Below are 10,821 nucleotides of genomic sequence, written 5' to 3'. Positions count from 1 at the left end.
GCAATAGGTAAACCTCGTCCGTTTCCGTAACAGCAAAGAGTCAGCAGAATGGATGTTCTGAGTGGAATGTCTGAGAAACAGGTCGGTTTCAATTTTTCCAATAATGTCAATGCTAGGTATATTTTGTAACACATTTCTTATATACATTGATACTAAAGATAGATAGAAATATAGTTCAAAACTTTAAAAAACCCAGAGATATTAACTTGTCCCTGCGGAATTATTTCCTGCCTGTCAACATGCAAAATTCATGGTGACTGTGCGCTGCAAACTATCTCAGAGTTATTCCCCTTTAACCATGTTAGAGTCAATATTCAAGAATGGGACAGGGCACAAAGTCAATATACCTCAAATATAACATATGTCTATAATCTGTAACATAGAATTATGTATGCATGCTAATGGTAATTAAGGGTCAAAAGAGACCCGCGCGAAAGGATGATAGACCTAATCAAATCTCAAAGTAAATAGTACGTAACAGTAGTTATGTATAAATATGAGTTATGATCACTCTACATATGTATTTCTCAGAATGTCTAACCTACTAGCAGAAAGAGGACATTCCCCAAGTATACGGGACCATGCCTTCATGATGATGAGGGTGACTATCCATACTTGACCTCATTCACGCGATATGTGCTTAAAAACGACCACCGACATCATGAAACAATTAACTCTCGGTTGTTGGATTGACCTTATTAAGTGATGTTTGTTGATAAATATTAAACTAAAATACATGTTTGAAGATCTTATTCTAATCAAATTATCAAGTGCATGTAGTTTTCGGTTTGCCCAAAGCGTCATGGTCGGCAGTCAACTTGGTTGGTGGTTTGAATTTAAACTTGTGTACGCCTCGTGACAAAAAAATAAAAAATGCAAGCTTTTATGAACTTATTTTCCGAAACAAAAGAAGCAGTTAAGTTCAAACGTTGGGTAGATTATCCCAAGTTTGTTCAAGTCTTTATTCACAGTTTAGTTGGTTTACATGTCCACATTGAAACGCTGTCCAAACGTCCATACATGCATATATTGTTATTGTGCAAACAAGTTCAATTCCTTTCTTTGTTTTCAGTACTAGACTTCATTTATCCCTAATAAATAATACCTAATAGTCTTAATATGTTTAGAAAGTGCGCCGAAATTCTATCTCCATTAATATATTCAACGAACACTCGGCGTATCCCCTCTAATCAACTTGTATTTGTGTTCAGAAAGGGTTTTTCCACGTACTTGTATCCTGTTCACTGAAACTGACCGGGCCTGGAAACGTTTCCTTCGACTGTCAACTTATTCATGTAGACACGGATATATTAAATTACTAGGGCCGGAACCTCCGTTCGAGCCTTTCAATCCCCTTTACCGTCTTTAGTAATAAACTATCATCCATCAAATTAGGCTTGCACTTTTTCTCCGACCCCATCAACAGAGTGTCTGCCCTTTAGGGGTCTGTTCAAATGATCAATGTTGATAACAAGCGTTGAGTTTTGACTGACTGACTGAGTATGGTTTTACGCCGCTTTTAGCAATATTCCAGCAATATCACGGCGGGGGACACCAGAAATGGGCTTCACACATTGTACCCATGTCGGGAATCGAACCCGGGTCTTCGGCGTGACGAGCGAAGTTGAGTTTTGAGACACAACCAAAACACTCAAAAAGATTAATTATGAAAATGTTGACATGATGAGTCTTTTTGGTCATAATTAATCAATTATTAGATTTCGAACTTTTGAAGTGCTCCATAATCTACATGCAGTTGTATCTTCTCACTGTGCATGCTTACACATCCGATATCGATCCCTTTGGTCTTTGTATTCGATTTAACTCGGCTTTCATCTCACATTTAAACTGTAGTCCCCATGGAGGAAAGAGCTTCTCGGTTCCCGGTGCTTTTGACCTGGCTTCTTCTGCGTCATCGTGCCAAGATGGCGTGGATTATTGCTCATGCTGTCGCCCACTGGCTTGCCTGACCCAGTTTATCGGTTGAGCTTGAATATAGCAGAATGCTTACAACATTCGTTAACCGCCTAAGCAGCCACGCCTTGCTATAAGTGACATATTCGTCTCAAGGCTCAAATCCAACACTCGAGTAGATATCGAAACCGTGAAGCTTCACAAGATCTACCGTGCAGTGACTGGGAGGCGGTGGGGTAGCCGTGTGGTTCAGGTGTTCGATTGTCCAGCTGAAGAACCTCTTCATGGATATAACGCCTCAGCCTTTTCCGATGCCCCTGCCGTGATTAACTATTAGTAAATGAAGGGTACGTAAAGCTTATAATCATTGATTTAACGACAAAGATGGGTGTGTTTTAGGAAATGTACGATCTGTCATGAATGGTTTGTAATTTTGCTAATGAAATCTAGGACTTATATAAAACTGCAAATCTCGACTGCAGAAAGAATACACCACCAGGCCTATGTTTAGTGGATTAGAATTATGACGATTCCGCCAGAGATCATCCTCGTTTATCCAGGGTATTATATTTCAATTCTGTTATATCAATACCCTAACCCATTCGCTACAAAATCTTGGTTTAATGCCGAAATATAAATTAATGACGCTGAAAATAGCCGTCCAATCTAATTACACTCATGTGCGAGGTAAATGCTGTGCTAAATTTGTGATAAAAAAGCTAGAGTGGTGACGTCACATTCGAATTAAAGCGTTAGTGGCGAATGGGTCCAGGGTAAATGTAATAATATAATGGAGGCGGATAACCGACCGGAGACGTCCGGAGACTAACGGGATCGGGTGGTCAAGGTTCGTTGACTTGGTTGATGCATGTCATCGTATCCCATTTGCGTGGATCGATGCTCATGATGTCAACCACTAGATTGTCTGGTCCAGACTCGATTATTTACAGACCGTCGTCATATAGCTGGAATATTGTTGAGTGCGGTGATAAACAACAAACAAACAAACAAAAACTCGAAGATATAATTATACATAATATATTGCCACGGGATAACATTTATACAGCAAAAGTGTGTAGATTTGTCGAGAATCTATGTTACACAATATTGACGAAAGAATAGATGCTAAAGTTAAAGGCAGTGAGTCTGTGGTATTCATAATCTTATAAAGTATGTCTTCATTGTCGGGTTTTGAAATATCAAGGGTTTTTTAAAACCAGATAACTGATTCATCAAGCATGAATATAACCAAATATCACACTGCACGTCAAACTTTCGTAATTCTTTTGTAAGCATTGGGATGTGGTAACTTCTGACGTCACAGGGCGTAGGTAGATAAAACCTACATATCTCATGAATGTCAAGGGCGTAACACGAGACTAAAGTCTCCCGCTTCCTGTCACTGACACGGCGGGGCGGCTGAAGATGACCCAGAGGTCATGTGACAAGACACAGGGCCAAGAAAAGACCCAGGTGTCACGTGACACGGTAGCGCGTCTTTAAATGACCCTGGGGTCATGTCGGCCCAGATTAACACGTCGTTTGTGTCGGAAAAACATTCCTTCCACAGATAATATGTGTCCCGGTAACCGGAGCGCCGTCTTCTCCTGTTTACGCTTGTAAATAAGCCGTGTAAAGTTCGTTAGAGATGATTTAGGCTTGTATGACTCATTTACATTTAACACAAGGGCTTGTTAAACATTCACCGTTTCAATGGACCAGGATAAATGTCTCAATTCTTCACTTGAAACTTATTGCAAGACGTTTAAATTCAATGTGAGTGAGTGAGTTTGGTTTTACTCCGCGTTTTGCAAAATTCCAGCAAGACTACTGAAGGGACACTAGAAATGGGTTTCGCCCATTGTTGTTTGTTTGTTTGTTGCTTAACGCCGCAATATTCAAGCTATACGACTGCAGTCTGCAAAATAATAGAATCTGGACCAGACAAGCCAGTGATTGATATTATGAGCATCGATCTACGCAGTTGGGATACGATGACTTGCATCAACAAAGTCTGCTCAAACGCCCCTTTAGATTCAATGACAATCTGCCTCAAAGGCCCTCAACCTGCTCTGTCTTATAGACCCTAATACAAATATATCAAATACAGCCCATGCAAGTCTATAATGTTTGGCAAGTCTAGATTTCTGCAGTCTGAAAATAAAGAGAGTCTCTGGGCTCCTTTTTATTAATTTTGTATTGAGATAATTAAACAACTATTTGTTTTTGTACGATATGTTCATTTCAGAGACTAGATGTTAGTCTAGCCCTCAACCATATTATTTATTGTACATGTTTCAAATATAATGTAAAGCCATATAACTTACAGCATGATATATCCCCAATACACCATGCATGTCGATGAGCCGTTGACGTTCGTTTATTGTTTTACGCCATAGCCGGCAATATTCCATCTAGTTACATGCATGGCGAGCTCACGATCTGACAAACAAGTGGTAAGTTGTGACATCAGCAATAGCCTTGCTCCAAGGCTGTGCTGAATTATAAGTCCAGTGGTGTATAGTAATTATATCCTAATAATAGGCAAGTCTAGGAAAGCGGACTTTACCACACGCCAGTAATTTATAGGGACAACTTGTTCTTATTATTTATATAATCTAGATAGAAATTATTATTTAAACCAATAATTATTACCTTAAAGATATGTGCAAGTCTACATCAGGAACGCTCCACGCCATCGGTGCACGGTATAACGAAAATAACCAGGCTTATTCAGTCAGTTAATATCATGAGAATATTCTGCAGTACACATGTTTTTATTTTGAAATTAAGGCATTGGCCCGAAAACATAATTTTACGTTTATAAAATATGCATAACGTACATACAATCAACTACGTTGGCTTGTTAATAGCTGTAGTATCGACCCGTGAAGATTCCGGGATAGAATAGGTCTTCAGCAACCCATGCTTGCCGTAAAAGGCGACTCTGCTTGTCTTAAGAGGCGACTAACGGGATCGGGTGGTCAGTCTCGCTGACTCGCTGACTTGGTTGATGCATGTCATAGTATCCCAATTGCGTAGATCGATGCTCATGATGTCAATTACTAGATTGTCTGGTCCAGATTCGGTTATTTACAGACTGCCGTCATATAGCTGTAATATTGTTAAGTGCGGCGTTAAATATACAAACAAACAAAGCTGTAGTATCAATGAAAACGGACTTGATGTATGGATTTAAACTTATTTATTCTTTCCATGTGACGTTATTGTATGGATGCTAGTACCTTTATAATACAGACATATTGTTTACTAAAGTCTCACCTTATGTACAGTATTTAAATATACAATTATTGAAATAGTGAGTGAATGAGTGAGTGAGTTGGGTTTACGCCGCTTTTAACAGTATTCCAGTTATATCGCGGCGTGTCAGCTTAATGTGGGAGGAAAGCCCGAAGTGATGCAGGTCTCAGACGTTTACCACTTCGGTGAAACCCACGAGCACGGGTATGGTGCTGACAAACCTAGAAACATAATCGGGGCGAACCGGGATTCGAACCCACAATCATAGGTTTCTGGCGTGCCTAAGGGACGCAACTCTGCACAGCGAATCGCGGCGCCTTAGACGACCGGGCCACCCGTGCCCCCTGTTGAAATAGTGAATGTAAATGAGCCATTCATTATTGAATCCAGTTCCGGTGTCTTCCGCTGTGATAGTGATGGAAATTGCTAAAAGCGGCGTAAAACCATACTCACTCATTATTGAGTCACGAGAGTCCATATACAACGTTTAAAACAGTGTTAAACATTTTAAAAGTCATGCATACAATAGCTCGTCGTTGAGCTTAAATAAGATAAATGACTTTGGCCACATTTAAAACCAACTCTACATCGACGCCTACATCCCAGTTCATGTCCGACAGTCCGACAAGTCCGACAGCAGTTGATCAACAACTGAATAGGCCATAATTATATTGCTGAGATTACACATACACACAGATAACAAAATCAACAACCAGAGTGACAAATGATGACGACAGATGGAGCCTAGGGATGGAGCCTGAACGACAACAAGGTGAGTAAGGATAAGATATATGGATGAACAACATCTTTATCACAATTAGAAGCGACGTTTCGGTGTAGATTCTAACACCGTTATCAAGGACGTGATAAGTGTTAGAACCTACACCGAAACGTCGCTCCTAATTATGATAAAGAAGTAGTTCATCCATATATCTTATCCTTACTTAGTACTCTAACTTCTAAATGCCTCTCAAAGAAGACAACAATGTGGTTTCGGTTGCAGGGATTGTTCGATAAGGTTTATCCGTATTTGTACTAGACTAACGCTTAATCTCTGAAAACGTAATGTACAAGCAAGAAAATTAAAAATGAAAAGGAGCCCTAGTGACATGGGAGTTTGTTAAAAATCTAGACTTGCTTCATTAAGGGCTGGTGTGAGTGAGCTACGCCGCTTTGAGCAATATTCCAGCAATATCACGGCGAGGACCAGAAATGGGCTTCACACATTGTACCCATGTCGGGAATCGAACCCGGGTCTTCGGCGTGACGAGCGAACGCTTTAACCACTAGGCTACCCGACCGCCCCTATTCAGATCTAACGGCAATAAGGATGATTCCATGTTATCTCGGTACCCCAAAGGTCGTATAGCCAGGCCGTTCTACAGACCTATTTGATCGTGTATTAGTGTTCCTTCCTTTGTTTGTTTACGACCATTGTTGAAATAATGTTGATGGCCAGTCATCAAAGCGCCGCAATTGGTTTTGCAGAGTTCTTTCCCTTTGTCGGACCAGAAGCCGAAGAGCCCTGATTCACCCTCGATGTGATTCTTGGTTTGTTAGCACCATGTCCGTGTTCGTTGGTTCGAACACGGTGGTAAACGTGTTGTTTGGGGCCTTACTCCCACACTATAATCTTTCACGCCGTAATGCAAATGAAAGTCCCTGTTAACCGGACTCATGGCTCAAAGTTGTTTTACAGCCCTGTACATTACTCCTCATATCCTTCATAATTCAAACTTATTAAAATCAGATCTTAGTTCTCGCGACCGCAAAACAAAGATCTGAGGTCATCCCATTACAGCTCACGTCAGACCGACCTTTCGCGAACTTTGACCGTCTAATTGAATGACTGACAAGAAGTCGACAATAGCCAATCAGAAGGCAGCTAAATCGAGCTTTACGGCACTAGTTTCAAACTGGCGACTTTGCTTCGAAACATATTCTGACATATATACTCGATTAAAAAAATATGTCTCAGAGTTTACCATTTTGGTGAAACCCACCAGCACGGGTATAGAGATGAGTCAGTGAGTAAGTAGGGGTTTAAACCGCTTCTTACAATATACCAGCAATACCACGGCGGGGAACACCAGAAATGAGCTTCACACATTGTACCCATGTGGCGAATCGAGCCCGGGTCTTCGGCGTGACGAGCGAACACAGTACACCACCGCCCCGGGTATAGTAATGACAAACCTAGAAACATAATCGGGACGAACCGGGATTCGAACCCACGTTCATCTATAGGTGCCTGGCGTGCCCAAGGGACGTAACTTTGCACAGCGAATAGCAGCGCCTGAGGTGACAGGGCCACTCATACCCCAACTTGAGTTTTAAACACAAGGCTTATTTCAATATTTTGAAACTGCAACCGTCGTCTAGGGCACACACGACATATTTGTATCCAGTTAATATGAAACGGCTGACACGTACCTTGTGAAGACCAGGGTTTAAACAGGTTGCGGCACTCCGTTCCCGGTCGTAAGAGGCGAATCAACTGGATCGTCTTGTCATGATCGATGATTTAGTGGATTGTGTGTCACCGTGCCCCGACGACGCGCAACAGTACTAAGGCCACACTTTTATTAAATTTGTTTATAAAATCCTCCAAAAAGGTGTGTTTTCGTTCTTTTCGCAGACCTCAATTACTGTATAATAAACACCTGTTGAAAATTTAACTTGAAAACTTCAAAACAACGGTAGGTAACTCTAAACGTTTATCTTTCCCTCCGCCTCCCGACCACACTCTTTGATTTCTACCGCCTCCGTGGTCTAGTGGTAGAGCGTCAGCCCGGAGAGCGGAAGGTCCTGGGTTCGATCCCCGACCACGTCATACCAAAAGACGTTAAAAGATGGTACTTGTTGTTACCCTGTCTGGCGCTCGGCATTAAGGGGCTAAAACAAGGACTGGTCGGCTCGGAGTCAGTATACTGTGTCTGAGTGGGGTATTCATGTTAAACTGTGGCATGGTATCTCAGTGAGCTAGCACTATAAATCGGCATCAGTACAAGCAGCCACACACACAAACACACACACGTACAGGCACGTCGCTTTATAATCTCACCTCACCTTTGATTTCTCCTACATGCTTAACATTTTGAGGATTGATATGTAAAACAATAATTGAAATCGGGAGGTTTTTATGAATATAATTTCGACCTACCGATTTTAGGGGCCCAAACTCCATAACCGTTACTCCATCCGGCTTTTAGTAATGCAGGCTATATATCACACTAGAGGACGCCAAGAATGGTCTTCACACAAATTACCCATAAGGGAATCGAACCCAGGTCGGCGTGACAAGCGAAAGCTTTAAAAACAAGGCTATCCCGTCGTCCCTTTATATTTTTATAAATAAAATCATCAACTGATTTAGTGAACTGGTTTCAGGCTGAAGTATACAGAAATAATAAAATCAAATGGATATTATGAAAAATATACACTGAAAATATGAAGTCTTTGATTGGCATTTAGAAGTATGGAGAACATGAATACATGACACTTTTTATGGATAACAACTTCTTTTTATTCTTTGTAGTATGTCTTGGTCCTTCATCAGGCGAACGCTTAGTAAGTGCATAGAGAACTATTATATATAAATCATAATGTTTACACAACACAAGATGAGGTGAATGTACAAAGATAACAACATAATAACAAAGCAAATGACAGGAATAATGCACAAAGATAACAATAAAATGACGAAGCCGATGGGATAGGATTAATGTACAAAGATAACGACACGATGACGAAAATGTGGGTACCATATATTTGCCATATGTATACGTTCATATTATTTGCTATTACATTTGCGACCACGACAACAATCAGAACGACGGCGGAAACACGAGTTGTTGTTACGGTCGTCGGCCCTGCTACAATAAAGACGTTACACAGGTGTGACCGCAGAGAACAGACAAGAAGAAACAATGACATGTCACGTGCATTATTCAGCAGCTCGTAACGTACCACCATTACTCCTACTTTGTTACTTCCGGCGACATTGTTCGCCTCCAGATACGTGCGCCACACACAATAGGGCGAGAGATGTCTACTCACTGTGGGGGCGGCAGCTGATATTTCTTCATGCAGTTGACATAAGTAGTTGTCATACCAAAAGTCGGATCTTGTAACAGAATGGCGATTAATTTTGCCGATCGGATCGACTTCTTCGACGCCATCTAAAGTTAAGCACGTGCCGCACGTGCGCGGAGAAATACATCCACTTTGGCGCACGTGACGTTGAATTCCGACACTGTTCTATGTGGAAATACGGCCCGATAAATGTTGAGATTGTTTTGTGTTTTAATTACAGTTCTATAATACAACAACTATGTCGTTAATTTCCTAAATTAACAACCCCACTCTAAATGTCAATCGATATAATTATGTATTGACATTATTCATCTAATGGTATGTACAGATGTCAATGATAATTAAGTTTTAACATTCATCAGATGGATATTGTTGTTAATGCACAATACATTAATGAAGGTGTTAATCGTAAGGGGCCAGGGCACAATGAAGTATCACCCCTTACTTTTTGTTGACGTTAATGGAGAGAAAATGCTAATAGTGTTGACTTGTGCAAGATTCTGCAGTACCGCGTTCGCCATCATTATGACACTTAATCTGTCAACACCATACCCACTCCCTATAAATGTGAAAGATAAAATGAAAACAGAAATGTCCAATTGCTGAAGTCAGCATGGGGGGCTTCGGGACGCTTTTAGCATGAATCAAGCCAATGTTTGTCACGTCGGAGACCTGGGAGGTTGCCCTCTCAAGGTGTACAGCCTGGGAGAGAAGGGATGCTTATAACACTATTATAACACTATTACCACTATTACCACTACACCTGTCTCTCCCAAAGGAGTTGCATATTATAATACACCTATATATATATTATAATATGCAACTCCTTTGGGAGTATATATATATATGTATATATGTATAGATCGGAGACCTGGGAGGTTGCCCTCAAGGTGTACAACCTGGGAGAGAAGGGATGCTTATAACGCTATTACCACTACACCTGTCTCTCCCAAGGGAGTTGCATATATATATATATATATATATATATATATATATATATATATATATATATATATATATATATATAAAGATATATATATATTTATATATATAAAGATATATATATAATCCACTTGATCACAGAGGAGGCCTACACGTTTATATTAGTATTTTAGAATCAGTATATTAATCTAGTATTTCTAGTGTTCTTCTGCGTGTGACGCCTGTGACTTCTGGACAGAATCGGTCCCTGTACACAATGCTTGTCTTAAGATCCCAGGCCATTGAAGGAGGACAAGGTTAGTTTTAATGTATGAGCGAGTAATTGTGTTGTTGTCTACGTGGGCACGTATCCGTCCTCTTACCCGTGAAGATACGGGTTAGAATAGGTCTCCAGCAACCCATACTTGCTGTAAAAGGCGACTATGCTTGTCGCAAGAGGCGACTAACGGGATCGGTTGGTCAGGCTCGCTGCCTTGGTTGATGCATGTCATCGATTCCAATTGCGTAGATCGATGCTCATGATATTAATCACTTGATTTTCTTGTCCAGACTCCATTATTTACAGACCGCCGTCATATAGCTGGAATATTGCTTATTGGGGCGTAAAAC

This window comes from Haliotis cracherodii, unplaced genomic scaffold (genome assembly GCF_022045235.1).
Source record: "Haliotis cracherodii isolate W230 unplaced genomic scaffold, xgHalCrac1.p SCAF_9, whole genome shotgun sequence".
In the NCBI taxonomy this organism is placed as follows: Eukaryota; Metazoa; Mollusca; class Gastropoda; order Lepetellida; family Haliotidae; genus Haliotis; species Haliotis cracherodii.
Note: the sequence above shows the minus strand (reverse complement) of the source record.